At 37.1% G+C, this 18168-nt stretch overlaps 1 long non-coding RNA gene across 1 annotated transcript in view; it reads right to left on the bottom strand.

The window, feature by feature from the left end:
- Window positions 1–1333: 1333 nt before the first annotated feature.
- The window catches only part of LOC147348230 (uncharacterized), a 317007-nt gene continuing 300172 nt past the window's right edge, over window positions 1334–18168 (bottom strand). Inside the window, exon 10 of the long non-coding RNA XR_015151241.1 lies at window positions 1334–5154. This is a non-coding gene — a long non-coding RNA (uncharacterized LOC147348230). The remainder of the gene's footprint in view (window positions 5155–18168) is intronic.

Genomic DNA, 18168 nt, shown 5'->3' with positions numbered 1-18168 from the left:
AAGATGTGAGCATTTGATAGATGATGATCTGTATTGCGTGCCCCTGGCTTTCTCAGGCCATATGATACCTAGAGCTGGGCTTCAGGATATCACTATGCTAACCGCTGACTTTTAAGTAAAAATAAAATCAAACACCTGATCATCAGTCAGCACGGACTACTGGGGTTCCCACACACATTCGACCATAAGACCTTGGCCATGAAGACAGTTTTATTTCTCAGTTTAAATACAAATGGGAGATTTATTACAGGAGTGGCAGATAGCATGATTAATAAATATCTGTCATCTTTGATTTTAAAAGAAAGGCGAAATGAGAAGAGGAGGGAAGTGGAGGGGAAAAGGATCAGCAAGGGAGGAGACTAATGGGACGAGAGGGCAGGGAAAGTGGGAGGAAGGAGAGGGAGGAAGGAGAAAATAGGGCCTGTTACCTCTGGCTGGGAATATGCGACCTCAGAATCCTCCTTCCTAGAACCCACTAATCACTAATGTCTCCACTCCTCACTTGAGTAATTTCAGCAAGGTAGTTGGGTCACCTCCCTGTAACCAGCAGAGCACCATGATGCACAAGCCTCCAGGTCCAGAGCACCAGCTACTATTCTCATACTCCCCCAGCCCCGTCTCTTGGCCCACAAAAAAAGAGACAGAGAGAGAAAGTTGTATACAATACATACCTATTGGGTTGCCCAAAAAGTTCATTCAGGTTTGTCCATAACATCTTAGGAAAATACCCAAATGACATTTTGGCCGACCCAACACATGTTTGGTTTGTTTTTAATATTTTTTTTAAATTTTGTTTTAATATGCATCACTCCATACAGTCACTCAAGATAATTGAGATAATTCAGTGAGTTAACTGGAATGGCCCAAAAGATTGAGAAGCACTGTTCACTGTGGCAAAATATAGTGAAGAGATAAATATGCAACTTTCTTGTTACATATCTATATTCTGTTGCTGTTGTTGCTAAGTTGCTTCAGTCGTGTCTGACTCTGTGCGACCCCATAGACGGCAGCCCGCCAGGCTCCCCCGTCCCTGGGATTCTCCAGGCAAGAACACTGGAGTGGGTTGCCATTTCCTTCTCCAATGCCTGAAAGTGAAAAGTGAAAGTGAAGTTGCTCAGTCGTGTCTGACTCTTCGCGACCCCGTGGACTGCAGCCTACCAGGCTCCTCCGTCCATGGGATTTTCCAGGCAAGAGGACTGGAATGGGTTGCCATGTTTCTATAATTTTATTGCTACTACTAGTACTATAATGATCAGCACAATCATCATTACTATGATAATGATTATTCTGATTTCTTCTCTGTCTTCTCCTTCCACATTTATTTTCATGGTTCCCTTTTTCTACCACATTAGCTTTTGTTCGTCAAAGTGGTTGCTTAACTGTTTTTCCATCTTATCAGTTGATTTTCTATCTTAATGGTTCAAGTTTTCTCCTTACTGCATTACGTGATGGAGTGTTGATAACTGGATTTTCCCATAATTTATACAATGATGTATGGCATGAAGATTTATCTAAACTTAATATAAAAATGTATAGAAACATAAAATATAAAAAATATTTTCCTTCTTAGCCCACTCTCCATTTTCTTCCAGGTTATCTCAATTTTATTCGCCAGAGGAGTAGAAATCTTAATGTGTTTCATACATCCTTCAAGTTATTTTATACATACACACATATTTGTACTTCTTTATATAGTCACTAAAATTGGCTCATGTTACATATACTTTTTTATAACTTTCTTTTTCCCTTAAACACTGTGTTGGATCTCTTTCTAGGTCATGAGTAGTCATCTCATTCTCATTCTTTTTACTAACTTTCTGGTACTGTGTTGTATAAATACACCCTATTGAAAATAAAAATCTCTATAATACTTATGAACATTTAAATTCTTTCTGCTTTTCAATGGTTTAAATCAAACTACAGTGAATATCCATTCATGTTTGGACACACACACTTATATAAACATAGAGACAAACTTTTTTAAAAAATGAGATAAAGTCTTATGAGTAAAATTATAGCAGTAAAAGGTATTCTTATTTTGAATTTTAATAGTTTGCCAAATTTCCTGATGTAAAGCGAAATCAATTTATAATTTTAAAACTAAATTTATGTTCTTAAAATCTGAGATTAAAAATTAATGTATCCTCATTTTAACAAATAAAAATCATACAGAGATATACTGAGGGCCTTCTTTCCCCCACCTTCCAATTACAAACAACCCTTTAAAATACCCAGTGTTAATTATTTGGTTGATGGATTAGCAAAAGTCAAGAATATCTATCTAAATAGACATTATTTTTTCAGAGAAGACATACAGATGGCCAAGAGGCACATGAAAAGATTTTCAGCATCACTACTTGTTAGAAAAATGCAAATCAAAGAGGCATCATTGCACATTGGTCAGAATGGCCATCATCAAAAAGTATAAACAGTAAATGCTGGAGGGGATGTGGAGAAAAGGGAACCCTGCTTACTCCTGATAGGAATGTAAGCTGGTACAGCCATGATGGAGAACAGCATGCAAGTTCCTTAAAAAAACTAAAAACAGAGCTATCATACGATCCAGCAATCACATTCCTGGGCACATATCCAGAGAAAACCATAATCCAAAAAGATGCATGCACCCTAATGTTCATTGCAGCACTGTTCACAAAAGTCAGGACATGGAGGCAACCTAAATGTCCATCGACAGAGGAGTGGATATAGAAGATGTGGTACTTGTATACACTGGAATATTACTCAGTCATAAAAAGAATGAAATAATGCCATTTGCAGCAACATGGGTGGGCCTGGAGATAATCCCGCTAAGTGAAGGGAATATAGAAAAAAGGTGATAAATATCATATGGCATCACGTATATATGGAATCCAAAATATGATAAAAATGCTATTTATGAAATAGAGGCAGAGTTACAGATACAACAAAACAAAACTTATGGTTGCTGAGATGGAAAGTGTGGGAGAGGGATAATTTAGGAGTTGGGGATTAACGTATACTTACTACTCTATATTAAATAGAAAACCAACAAGGAAATACTGTATGGCACAGGGAATTATACTCAATATTTTGTAATAACATAAGATAAAGGAATCTGAAGAGGAATATATCTATGTGTGTGTACACACACACACACACACATATATACACGTATGTATAACTGAATCTCTTTGCTGTACACCTGAAACTAATACACTGTAAATCAAGTATACTTCAATAAAAAATTCTAAAAAAGTCAGTACCATAATTTTTTTAAATATCTTAGTTTCAACATAAAATATAACAATATAGATATTCTAGTTCTGAAGTGATGGAGTCATTCTATTCCTGATACTGAATATACTGCTGAGATATGCCATTTGAGCAAATAATGTAAAATCAGAGAACTAAACTATTATTAGTAGTTTCCCCAAAGAGTGGTTTTCGTTGTTGTTGTCATTCAGTTACTAAGTTGTGTCTGACTCTTTAAAACCTCATGGACTGCAGCACGTCAGGCTTCTGTTTACTTCACTATCTCCTAGACTTTGCTCAAATTCATGTCCATTGAGTTGGTGATGCTATCTAACTGTCTCTTCCTCTATCGCCTCCATCTTCTTTTGCCTTTAATCTTTCTCAGCATCAGGATCATTTCCAATGAGACGGCCCTTTGTATCAGTTGGCCAAAGTATTGGAGCGTCAGCTTTGGCATCAGTCCTTCCAATGAATATTCAGGATTGATTTCCTTTAGGGTTGACTGGTTTGACTTCTTTGATGTCCTGGGACTCACAACAGTCTTCTCGAGTACCACAGTTCAAAAGCATCAATTCTACAGCACTCAGCCTTCTTTATGGTCTGACTCTCACATCTGTACAGACCACGGGAAAAACCATAGCTTTGACTATATGGACCTTTTTCGTAAAGTGATGTCTCTGCTTTTTAATATTTGTCTAGGCTTGTCAGAGTTTTCCTGCCAAGGAGCATCTTTTAATTTCATGGCTACACTCACCACCTGCAGTGTTTAAGGAGCCCAAGAAAAGAAAATCTAACTGTTTTCACTTTTCCCTCATCTATTTGCCATGAAGTGATGGGACCTGAGGCCACGATCTTTGTTTTTTGAATGCTGAGATTCAAGCCAGCTTTTTCACTCTCCTCTTTCACTCTCATCAAGAGGCTCTTTAGTTCTTCTTCGCTTTCTGCCATTAGAGTGGTATCATCTGCATATCTGAAGTTGTTGATATTTCTCCCAGCAATCTTGATTCCAGTTTGTGATTATACAGCCTAGCATTTCATATGATATACTCTGCATACAATTAAATAAGCAAGGTGACAATGTATAGTCTTGGCATATTCCATTCCCAATTTTGAAGGTTTTTGTTTTGTTTTGTTTTTCTTTTTCTTTCTCTTTCATTTCAAACTTGTTTTCTGAACAACTTTATCTTGAAAGGCAACATACTTCAGGGTAGAAAAGCAGAATCTTACATTCATTTTCTCAATCTATGTCACCACTTGCACTTTTTTTTTGTTTAATTTGAATCAAAGTAGAATTGTTGACCACCAAATTTTCTTTGCTAATAATATGTCTTCTTGTTGGCACTAAGGTGAGAATCCTTTTCTTTGCAAAGCAAACTCCATCCATGCTACGTATGGGTTGTTGGAGTCCAGTGGGACTGATTTCAATGCACATTTTCTAGTCTGGCTCACAGATCATGAAAAAGAATTGTAAAACAACAGACACCTCCCTTTTCCTATATCCTGGATAAACAGAATAAAGCATGTCAAGCACTTCTTCTTCCTTTATGTACTGCATTTATGCCAAGAGCAGCTAATTCATACTCTCTCCATCAATGGCATCACCCAAGTCTACAGTGAAATATCTACCAGTAGACGCACAAGAGTGTAATTGCTCTTCCACAACGTATCCCATTGATATTTTGCAACATCCATCAGTGTTATTTGATAAGGAATTTTGCCAATACCTCATTCTGCTTTGCCTGTGATCACACTATTTGTCATTAACGTGGCAGCTGTTGTTATTAGCTTCTTGGCACTGGTGTGACTTGTACCTGTGTTTTGGCAAGATGAATGCAACCTTGAAAGATGCCTCTGTAGTTCTGGTCTTTTTTTTCCACCACTGACAGCAGAAGTCATCAACTTTGCTTCAGAAAGTATTATTTTGAGCTTGTTTAGGAAAAACAGAGAGGTCGAGGTCACTTAAAAAAAAAAAGCATAATATGAATAGTACTATGGGTTTATTCCAATATTGAATAAAGTTTTATATGGAAATTTTCTATATTTTGCTAGTTTAAGTACATACAATATTTAGGATATTCATGAAATTGTCACTTAAGATTCATTTTTCCTAAAACAATACCTATTCATATTATAGATTTGTACTAGAGTCTCATCACTCTTTATGGTTGTGATGCTTTCTGAGATGTATGTAGTGTTTATGTTCCAATTTAATCACCACTTTTATGCCCCAATGAACTCCTTTTTTTGTGACTTGAACAATTTTGAAAAAGTATAACATATTCAATAGGAATAAAAATGCAAATTTCACAGTTAATTTCACATTAGCCGAGATGAACTGACCATCAGTCTGGGTCAAACATATAAAACCCTAAAATGTAATGAGAATTCTATAACTAACACAACAAACCTTACATCTCATTATTTGTGAAATTCATATGAAAAGTGTGTTTACTGGAATCGCCCCAAAATACATGTACCATGTGTGACAGTTGACTGCTGGTCAAGAGTCAGCAGGGTTGGAAAACCCCACTTTGAGAAACGCTACTGCAGTGCAGTGATCGGTTGCTTCCACAGAGCTGCTGTCATCTAAGAGCTTTGCTGACTTTGGGAGAAGATGCCATCAGTACAGAAAGGGAAGATCACAAAGAGTACTGCAGCGTGGTTACAGTCTCTGTTTTTTCACTTTCCCTGAAGGCAGTCTTTTCATCTTTACCTGTGTTTCCCCATTCTGACACTAAGCTCCTTTAAGGGTCATTTACTGGATACCTGAGTGTAAATGTATACGAAAATACAGGCCTTTTATGTTGACTCTACAAATTTGTATTAAGCTCACTTTAGAGAAAAGGAAACTGAAACTGTGAAAGGTTTTTAAGTTGTCCCCTAATCACTTACCATTAACAGGCAGAAGCGAAGTGAAAGTCACTCAGTCGTGTCTGACTCTTTGCGACCCCGTGGGCTATACAGTCCATGGAATTCTCCAGGCCAGAATAGTGGAGTGGGTAGCTGTTCCCTTCTCCAGGGGGATCTTCCCAACTCAGGGATGGAACCCAGGTCTCCCACATTACAGCAGATTCTTTACCGGCTGAGCCACCAGGGAAGCCCAGGCAGAGTTGGGCCCAAACCCAGGTCTTTTGGGCTCTAAGTCTGGCCCCATTGGTCTGCATGCTCACTGCCTTGTTAGAATGCACATAAAATGTCTTTTTACTTTCTTGTTCTAAAATCTTCAGTGATCTGCTACTTCCTATAGGAAAAGGACAATCTGGCCTTCACCTACGCTTCCAGTCCTGACACCCACAGAATGCTCAAGTTCCCCAAGAGCACCATGTCCATCTCTGCTCTCAAGATAAGTTCAGGATCATTCGTTTCACTTGCCAGCCATTCCTAGCTTTGTTACCTATCAAAATCCAGCCCGCCCGCCTTCACATATCTCTGCCCCTAGGTCATATAGCATGCCCTGAGCCTCTGCAGGTAACCACTTATCTTTCCATTGGAGGAAAAAGCATGAGATTGACACCCAAAAAGGTACATTTATACCATAACTGTCCCGTGATTGTTATTAGGTGGTTAACTAACCACCAGCAAAATGATCATCTGGAAGGGCTTTAAAAATGCAGATATCAATGTTTCTTTCCACATATACTGCTGGGCTGGAGTAGAATGTCTGAGTCTTCAATAAGCTTCTAAAAGTAGTCTCTTCTATCTTAAAATTTGAGACGCTCTGTCTATACACATGTGTTCAAGGGATGCTGGCATTAACAGTGACTCAGTGACTTCAGGAAGGTTGGAGGATCACATAAGCCTGGGTATGTTCCATTATCCAAGCAAGCCCCTGAGGTCCAAAGTTGAGCCTGTATCTCTCAGGGAGGGGAGCCTGAGCAAAGGCAATGAAGGTGGGGGGAAAGATGAGGCTCTACCTGCTGGACACCCCGAGTCTCTCACTGTCTTTCCTTTGTCACCTTCCTGCACTGCTTCCTGAATCCATTAACGCATTCCCCTCTTGATAGCATCTCTTATTTTTCTCATTACAAATTGGCATATATTTTTGGAGAAAAAAATAATGCAGAATGAAAGAAAATATCTGCAAATGATATGATTGACAAGGGCTTAATTTCCAAAATATACAAACAGCTCATACAACTCAACAATAAAAACAAAAAAACCAATTCAAAACTGAGCGAAGACCTACATAGACATTTCTCCAAATAAGAAATACAGATGGCCAATAGGGACACGAAAAGATGCTCAACAGTGAAAATCAAAACTACAATGAGATATCACCTCAAAACAGTCCGAATGGCCGTCACCAAAAAGTCTACAAATAATAAATGCTGGAGAGGGTGTGAAGAAAAAGGAACCCTCCTACACTGATGGTGGAAATGTTAGTTGGTGCAGCCACTGTGGCAAACAGTATGGGTGTTCCTCAGAAAACTAAAAAGAGGACTACAATATGATCCAGAAGTTTCACTCCTGGGCATATATCCAGAAAAAACTACAATCAAAAAGATACACACACCCCAATATTCATATTACAGTAGTAGTATTCACAACAGCCAAGACATGGAAATGACCTAAATGTCCATTGAGAGATGAATAGATAAAGAAGATGTGGTACATGTATGCAATGGACTATTACTCAGCCATAAAACGAATGAAATGATGCCAGTTGCAGCAACATGGATGCAACCAGAGATTATCACACTAAGTGACGTAAGTCAGACAGGGAAAGACTAATGCCATACGATATCACTTACATGTGGAATCTAAGATATGACACAAATAAACCTATCTTCGAAGCAGAAACAGGATCACAGACATAGAGAACTGACTGGTGGTTGCCAAGGGGGAGGGTTCTGGGAGAGGGCTGGAGTGGGAGGTTGGGCTTAGCAAATACAAACTGTTATATATAGAATGGATAAATAATAAGGTCTTATTGTAAAACACAGAAAACTATATTCAGTATCTTATGATAAACCATTCAGTCTCAGTTAGGGTCACTGTCGTTCTCAAAGGACTTTGTGCTCTCTCTCTCTTCGAGTTCTCGTAATCTCTCTCTCTCTTGTCCCTTGTGGTCTAGAGGCAGGAATAAACTGGCTGCTATGTATCAAGAGTTCTGGAATGGAATCTCCTATTTCCTTTATACCCCACATATGCCTTTGTAATTTACCCCTTTGCAAATAAACCTCCTCAAATTAACCTTATTTGGATATGTCATTTGTTTCCTGTAAGAACTCTGACAAGACAGTCCTACGCGTTACAGGTGAGAAAACAGAGGCTCGCAAAGGAGGAAGTAGAAGAATACAGATTCAATCACAGCTCACCAGCCTCCAGAACTTGTGCTCTTATCCACTTTTATCACCTCCTTGCAGTATCAGAGAGAGGTAGAAGAAGCATACAGAGAGAACAAAGTTGGCCAGTGCAGAAGGAACTTTTTAGTTTCCTGAATAAGCCCAGCTTGTGCCCAACTCTGGGTCTTGTTTTTACTCTGCAATTTGTATGTAATTCTCTTCTGAGTTCACTTTTTCTCATCATTTGCCTCTCAACATAATATCATATTTTCAAAGAGACTTCTTCAAGTTCCTAATTTATTGTATGCACCCATTGTTACTCAGCTACTTTATCATACCACCTTACATTACTTTCTTTATAGAATTTATATTCTCTGGATTTATTCTCGTCATGCATTTATTTATTGGTATTTTTCCTCTATCTCACCCTCTGGCAGATAGAAAGTCTAAGGGCCAGGGACCATATGGGTGGTAGCCTTACTTTCCCACGGATGAGGACACTGCCTGATACACACAAGCAAATGCTTAATAGTAATCAATGAATGACCAAAAAATAAGAAATGAATAAATAAATGCAATTATATAATTTTAAGGTGAACTAAGAGGACAGATTGCAACAGGGTGAGTTGTGGCCAGCTAGGAAAGAAAGCAAATACAGATTTTTCTTTCTAGATGTTTCACATTGAAGGCAGCAGGGTAGCACAACAGGAAGCAGCCCTCACATCCCAGTTGAATTTATGATTAAAATAAAACTAATCTATGTTCCTGAAATTCTACTATTTTAAAGAACCATTTCACCATGATCATATGCTATTTTAACGCTTTCAATTATAGAACAAAAATAAATGCTTTAAAATAAGAATCAGGAGAAATCAGATTATATAATTATCAATTTTCAATGCAAATTGGTCTATCTCACACTTGGGAAGGTATTTCTCCTCTTTTATTCTCATTGTGGAATGGCAGTTTGTTGCATTTCTGTTGCTGCTACAAGAAAACACACGAACATCAATCAAATAGTTTATTTGGGGATGATGGTCCTTGTAAATCTTTGTCTTTTGAGATTCAAAGGTCAATGATATTTTCTGTATGGAAGTTTATTTGTTAAATGCATTACACATTACTAGTCCTGGCATCAGTGAAAACTACAAATTTATCACTGCAATAACTTCATAAATATGATGGGTCATTACGCACACAGTGTGACAATTTTAATTCTTTTATTTTCAGTGGCCTCTTACATACACACACACAAAGCTAAAATCTACTTTTCCCATGTGTCAAAACCAAATTCAATATCTTTTCAGACACTTTAATGGATTGTAATCCTTCATTCTGCTTAAGATTAAGCTGAACTTCTGCCCTTTAATAAAAAACTTTAATAAAAACTCTCCTGAAAAATTTTATGTAGTCAAGATGTATTTTTAGATTTGGATGCTTTATATTGAAACTAAACAATTCAAAATGACAGGAACCACTGCTATTGCTATATCTTGAATTTGATATGATTTTTTTCTTTAAGGAGCTTAAAATGCCCTCACATACAACTTTCCTTATTCAAAATGTCAGTCTAAAATGGAGATGCTGATTTTCACTTTACATTCTTTCATGCTCAAAAACTGTTTGTACCGCTCACACAGACACATTAATTTGTAAAAAATTAAAGGGATAGCAAGAGGGAAATGGAGAAATGGTAGAATCATGGACTACCGAAATTTTGGCATAGAAGACACATAATCTGTTATTCTGTGTTGCATAGTGAAGAGGATATGGAATATTGTTTTAAATCACTGAAGCTTGGGGCCTCTTTGTTACCTTAGCATCACCTCACCTAAACTGACCATATGGTATGAATATAGGTACCTATACTAAAAAATATTTTGTATCATCTATGAAAATTACAACATTTAACAAAAACTCTAGACTCCAATCCTATTTCTAATATCTACTCACTGTGTAGCTAGAAAAAAGGACAGAAATTTTTTGAATCTGTCCCTGGTGACTCAGCTGGTAAAGAATCCACCTGCAATGCGGGAGACCGGGGTTTGATCCCTGGGTTGGGAAGCTCCCCTGGAGAAGGAAAAGGCTACCCATTCCAGTTTTCTGGCCTGGAGAATTCCATGGGCTTTATCGTCCATGGGGTCACAAAGAGTCAGACACAACTGAGCAACTTTCACTTTCACTTTTCTGAATCTCAATTTCCCTTTCTATATAATGAAACCAAAACTGTATCTCTCACATGGCTGTTATAAGAATGAATAGAAATCGTTGCTCAGTGACTGATATCTATTAAGAATGTACTAAATGGAAGCCATAAACACAGAACCCACAATTTCAGTATAATGAGCTATTGACCATTACTAACATAGATCAGATTGGCAAGTCATACTTCTTGCTGTTTTCCCCTAATTGTGCTTCTTTCTCAGAAACCCTAAGCCTTCAACCCTAGCAGTTTCTTCTAAGTTGCTGTTTCTTCAGTCATATTGGTTTTCATAATTCTTTAACTATAGTGAGTGGCAACTAGTAACTACTATTCCTTTATCTTGATCTTGGCCTTGCAGTCTGAAATATCTAGTTCTCTTTTTGAAGACAGCTCTCTCCTTATTACATCTTTTAGGGAGTACCTAATTTCAAGTCTTCAATGTTCTCATTCTATCCCACTGATGGTTTAGTCCTTCTTATTCCCCAAGGAAAGGTGTCTCTAGTTATCTCTTTGTAGTCCTGTGTGGCTGACTCTAGCTTCCCTTTCAATATTAATCTGTCATTTTCTCCTACAGAATACTAAGAGGTCAATGGGAGCTTTATACATTAAAGAACTTCTCAAATAGATTTCATTCTACTTTTCTATTTTCAGTTTTTATTAGTTGCCTAAAATAATCATGTGGTTTTCTATGTTTAAAAGTAATACGTCGTTTCAACAGTGAAAGCCTGAAAGCTTTCCCCCTAAGATTAAGGACCAGAGAGGGAAGCCCACTTCACTACTGGTATTTAACTCTCCAGTAGAAGTTCCAGCCAGAACAATTAGGCAGTAAAATTGCCTAAGACAAAAGGCATTCACATTTAAAAGTGAAAGTTGCTCAGTTGTGTCTGACTCTTGGCGACCCTATGAACTATACAGTTCATTGAATTCTTCAGGCCAGAATACTGGAGTGGGTAGCCTTTCCCTTCTCCAGGGGAGCTTCCCAACCCAGGGATAGAACCCAGGTCTCCCGCATTGCAGGAGGATTCTTTATCAGCTGAGCCACCAGGCAAAGAAGTTAAACCATCTGTTTTCACAACTTACACGATTCTGTGTAGAGAAAATCCTAAAGAATTCACACACACACACACAAGCCTATTAAAGATAATAAATTCAGCAAAGTTCAAGGCTGCAAGATCAATATGTAAATATCTCTTGTATCTCTACACACTAGTGATAAATAATCTGAAAATGAAGTTCAGTTCAGTTCAGTCGTTCAGTCGTGTCTGACTCTTTGCAACCCCATGGACTGCAGCACTTCAGGCCTCCCTGTCCATCACCAACTCCTGGAGTTTACACAAACTCAGGTCCATTGAGTCCGTGATGCCATCCAGCCATCTCATCCTCTGTCGCCCCCTTCTCCTCCCGCCTTCAATCTTCCCCAGCATCAGGGTCTTTTCAAATAAGTCAGCTCTTCGCATCAGGTAGCCAAAGTATTGGAGTTTCAGCTTCAACATCAGTCCTTCCAATGAATATTCAGGACTGATTTCCTTTAAGATGGACTGGTTGGATCTACTTGCAGTCCAAGGGACTCTCAAGAGTCTTCTCCAACACCACAGTTCAAAAGTATCAATTCTTCGGCACTCAGCTTTCTTTATAGTCCAACTCTCACATCCATACATGACCATTGGAAAAACCATATCCTTGACTAGACTGACCTTTGTTGGCAAAGTAATATCTCTGCTTTTGAATATGCTGTCTAGGTTGGTCATAAGTTTTCTTCCAAGGAGTAAGCGTCTTTTAATTTCATGGTTGCAGTCACCATCTGCAGTGATTTTGGAGCCCCCATCCAAAAAAAGTCTGCCACTGTTTCCACTATTTCCCCATCTATTTGCCATGAAGTGATGGGACAGGATGCCATTATCTTCGTTTTCTGAATGTTGAGCTTTAAGCCAACTTTTTCACTCTTCTCTTTCACTTTCATCAAGAGGCTCTTTAGTTATTCTCCACTTTCTGCCATAAGGGTAGTATCATCTGCATATCTGAGGTTATTGATATTTCTCCCAGCAATCTTGATTCCAGCTTGTGCTTCTTCCAGCCCAGCATTTCTCATGATGTACTCCGCATATAAGTTCAATAAGCATGGTGACAATATACAGAAAAGGAAGTTAAGAAAATCCATTACGATAGCATCAGAAAAAATAAAATAATTGAGAATAAATTTAACCAAAGAGGTGCAAGATTTGTATACTGGAAACTAAGGAAAAAACATTGCTGAAAAAAAAATTAAAGAAGATACAAATAAATGGAAATTTCCCTGAAACTTTACCCAACACATAATTTCACTGTTAAAATTATGGTGTATGTTATTTTAGACTTTTTCTATTCAGTATGAATTATGATTCTTGATTGGAAGCAATAGGAAATTTCATATTGAATGACATTTGCCTCTCTGAGTTTCAGTTAGCTCATCTGGTTCCAGTCGTTTGGAGGGTTTGCTTTAATATTAAGAAGCATCTTACTTAGTTCCTCTTTTGCAAAACCATATTTATAACCTGTAACTGTTAGGATTTTTCTGGTTACAGTCTGTGACTCGTGGATATGGACAAGTACTGCAATAAAATAAAGTGAATTGTTTTGTAACATGGTTAAAAAAAAAGATATTATCTGGACCTATTGCATCTGGTTATTGTGAAGATCAAAGGAGATATAGCATATAAAATACACAAAACAGTACCTATTACATAAGAAAGCTATTTTCATATTTTAATTACTATTTTTATAGTTGGTTTTTTAAATCAACTGTAACTTTTCAGTCAAGACTCTGCTACAGCTGGCCTTACATTACATCCTAATTTAACACTCTCAATTAAAAAAAAAAAATTCCTCTCTTGTAAGAATGCTTTTCTTATTTTTTATTCAAAAGTATTTCTTCAATACTTTTCTTACTGTTATTCAATACTTTTATTTGTTTATTTTCTTCATTGTACTTCAAATTACAAGGACATTTTTTTCTTAAAGGCCATTTCCTTTTATCAGCAAATCCAACTCAATATAACACCTACTCAAATCTCAACTTCTCTACCACATATACTCTCATCACCATGACCCCTAATATCTACCTAGTGGGAATAATATGTATGTTAGATTGCATTCTTCTTCATAGCATTTGCCTTCCGGTATGAGACGCCTCTCTACAGGAGGCTTTCCTTCTCAAGGTTATATGACTTGCTTGAACCAATGGAAAGCAAGTGGAAGTGACAGTACTACTGATACTGGTGATGGTTGCACAAGGTTGTGAGCATATTAAAGCTGAATTATACATGTTAAGTGAGTAAATTCTATGACATGTGGATTATATCTCAACAAATCTGTTACAAAAATACAATACATATACAATACTAAAGTACAACAGAATTTAATATACATAAAGTAGAATTAGTGAGAAGAGATGATAAATAATTTTTTAAAGTGTGTGAACTATTTAAATGAAGAAAAGTCACATGGAAAACATAATTAATGCAGATCATTAATTAATGTGAATGTCAGAGATGCCTATTTCTATAAATTATATAGGAAATGTATTATCAACATAATAGTTGATATTAAATGTGTCATATCAATATATAATAGTATCAGTTTTATTAATTTCATCTTTAAGTGTCAGAAATTCCCAAATAATGGTGGCGTAAACATTACTGAAATATATATTTCTCTAATAAAAATGTAGGTAGTCCAGGACAGGTAAGTTGGCACAAAGAGTACCAGGAATCCAGGTGCCTTTTAATTTGTTGTTTCATCATCCACAACTCTTGCCTTCTACTTCATTACAAAATGGCTACTCCAACTTCAGTCATCATACCCACAGTTTGGCCCCAAGAGGACAAGTAAGGGCAGGAGAGGGGCATGCCTCTTTCTTTAATGATGTTAATCAAGAGCTACATATATATCTTTCATTTATTCACATTATCATGCCAAACTGAGAGGGATACTTGGAATTTTTATTTTGTTCAGCAATGAACCCAGCTCATATTAGTTTTATGCTAGAGAAGCAAAGCAGAATTCATGTTTGGTGACTACTTGCAGTCTCAGCTCAAACACCAAAAGGCAGAATGGCCAGAACTCCTCCCCAAATCATTTTATTATGTTTCAGGACAAAGACCATTTACAGAAATGCTGCTCTTTATATTAGTTTCTATTCTAAATACCTTGTAAACTTTAGTGCATCTCATTTATGGAGATCAAGCAGCCTCATGCAGGGTCACAGATAAAGCAGAGGACAGGAAGGATAATGAAGAGTTCCTGTGCTGGATGAGGGTGCCTCTCAATCTGGTGTGGGGAAGGCAAATAAGATAGATGGGTCCTGGTAAATTGGCAAGCATTGCGCTACTGAACATGATAGCTAGTTCATAGCTGCCTCCTGTTAAAACACATGGAATCCTGAGTCTACACCTAAAAGACATTCCAAACATTTAAGACAGGTGTATGACTTTTTACTGAACTCTGGATTCAATAGGAAATCACTTTTTCCTTAATTTTGTTTTTAATGTTTAAAAACTTCATGCTGCTTTCCTGTGGACCATCAGTTTGAGACATCTGGCTGAGAATAGTGAGGTAATGTATCAGGTATTTAACAATGGATAGCCCATCAGACTCTGAAAGTAACCTTTGCACCGAGAATTATTATAAAGGGTGGTGACAATTTGATACCTACTATCACTACCAACGTATTGAGTATCAAAATGTCACCTTTACTGAGCATTTCCTGTTGGAAGGTATTGTACTCAACCCTTTTTACATTCATTATCTTGTCTATACAAAATTTCTTGTGCTATTTCTTTTTTAAAAGGGGAGTGGATGGAAACTGTGGGCCATAAATCTTTAATAACAGACCCAGGGTCACACAGCTGGTAAGGGAAATGGCTGGAACTTCAATCTGGCCTTCTCAGATATCCAAGCCCATGTTCTTAATCCTCATTTAATATCATAAGTAATTTTTATGCCTTTCCTGGAGCAATATAAGGGAGGTTTGCCACAAAATAAAAATAAGAATGTGATAAGTAGGGAGGCAGAATCTCGACATTTAAGCATAGAGTCATCCCATCAGAGAAGCAACACAGAGGATGGAAGAGAAAGATTAACCAAAGTCTGAAAAGCCTCTAGAGGAATTCCCTGCTCAAAACATCATGCATTATCTTTAAACAACATCTGGAGGGCCCTCACACTATTTATCCCATTAAATGAAAAAGAGATTTTGACGGTTACAATTTCGTGGCTTTAAATCCACAGTGGAGCTATGCAACTTATTTAGCACAGGTGTTTAATTGTGATAAATTGGAGGAAGTCCTGGTATTCAGTGGCCTCAAATGAACATTACCATCTGGGTAGAGTAGGATAGTGATTTTCTGTCAACAAACTTGCTTGTAAAATTTCAAGGGCGGTGGCCTGTAGGAGATCTACAGGCATGGATCAGGAGGTTGGGCATGCATGGAGGGACAGAATATTTAAACCATCCCCAGGATGACAAAATACTACAGAGGATAAACAGGAAGACTTTGTGCTTATTATGTTTTTGATTATCTATTTCTTTTTCAACGCAACATCAAATATTAAATACATGTGGGTGTCTCAGTCAGTGACAGATTACATTGCCATTTGTACGTTAAGGGAAATTTATGTGGACAGCTTTTGGCAAATCTTTCTGTTCATGAAGAGTGCACAAATGTTCCTATGGTCTGCCACAAGAAATCAGGGCATGTTTTAGTTAATCAAAAATGGATTAAGGGAGACTTCTGTATCCAACTGATGTGAAGTAACTGGGACTTCTCACCTGGAATAATGGAAAAACCAAATATATATATGAACCAATGTTTTTCAAAACATTGGACATGAGGCAATGAAGGAAAGTAATTTCAGAAAGATATTAAAAAAATAAAGTGAGCTTTACAATTGACCCAGCATACTGACTTGAGAGTTTCCAGGCCACAATACAAGGAAGAATTGATGCAGCACCTGGTGGACTCCCCAGATGAAGAGACAGAGCTGAGAGTCTGGAGAGAGTAGAGCTGCTAGAGTTGGCAGAGTACCAACAAGGAGGGTCTACATAGAAGGTAATCAGAGAACTGGAGGGACTGTCTCTCAAATATTCAGTAGAGGACTAATTTATGTGATGTGCGAGGAAACTACCAGAAGCCCCACAAAGGTCACCGGAAAGGTGTATAGCACCTTTACAGGGCACTGAACCCAGGCAGGGCCAATAATAGCCTATTCTCTCCAGCCACATGGAAAAAACTCAAAATTCACAGGGCAGTGGGTATAGTAACCAAAGGAGCCTTGCCTAGTGGGTAAAATTAGCCCTGATTAAACACTGGTCTGGTTCTGCTTAAAAAGTCTTAAAGAAAGGAAACTGGAAAAAAAAATTAAATGATTTCCAAATAACTGAACTGTATATAAAAAGAAAGCTTAATAATATTTATAGAAATATAAAACAGCCAATATCCCACAAGATAAAATTAACAATACCTGACATTAAAAAAAAAATTACCAGGAATGCAAAGATGTTAAAAATAAGACAATAATGAGGTGAAAAATCAAATGACCAAAATTGAACCAGAACTGACATAGATGTTGGGGTTAGAAGACAAAAATATAAAAAGAGCTAGTATAACTGTATTCCTTACATTTGAAAAGTTAGGTAATACATGGAAGATTCAAAAACTCAAATCTAACTTCTAGATGTGAAGACTGTAATATCTGAGAGGAAAAATACACTGAATGATATTAGTGGATAATTCACCATGCTAGGGAAAATGTAAATGTACTTGAAGATTCAGCAATACAAAAGTATCTAAAATGAAATACACAAAGAAAGGTGATTTTTTAAAAATGAATAGAACATTATTAAGCTGTGGGACAAATTTAAGCAGCCTAATATACATGTAATTGGAGTCCACAAAAAAAGAAGAGGGATAGAAAAAATATATGAATGGCTAAAAGTTCCCAAACTTGTTAAAAATGATAAAACCATGGATCTAAGAAATTCAACCAACTCCCAATGCAAGGAACATGGAGAACATCACACCAAGGCACATCATAATCAAGTTGCTTAAAAGTAGGAATTAAAAAGAAAAATTGGAAGAGCAGCCAGACAAAAAAGCTGTATTACATTTACAAATAAAATAAGGAAATTGCATATTTCACATTGAAAATAATACATTTGAAAAACAATAGAGTAACATCTATACAGTACTGAGAGAAAAGAAGAAAAAAAAACCCATCAACCCAAAATATATAACTATATTCAGTAAAAATATCTTAAAATGAAAGTACAATGGAGCCTTTTCAGGCATACAAAGCTGAAATAATTCCCTACCATTAGTCTTGCATTACAAGTAATGTTAAAAGAAGTCCATTAGGCAGAAGGAAAATGATACCCAGTGGATATATGGATGAACAAAAAGGAATAAAGAGTTAGCT

Source organism: Bos grunniens, chromosome 22, assembly GCF_055505025.1.
Source record: "Bos grunniens cultivar Pamir isolate PY7600 chromosome 22, Bosgru_T2T1.0, whole genome shotgun sequence".
In the NCBI taxonomy this organism is placed as follows: domain Eukaryota; kingdom Metazoa; phylum Chordata; class Mammalia; order Artiodactyla; family Bovidae; genus Bos; species Bos grunniens.
The sequence above is the reverse complement of the archived record's forward strand: the minus strand, read 5'-3'. Positions and strand labels throughout refer to the sequence as shown.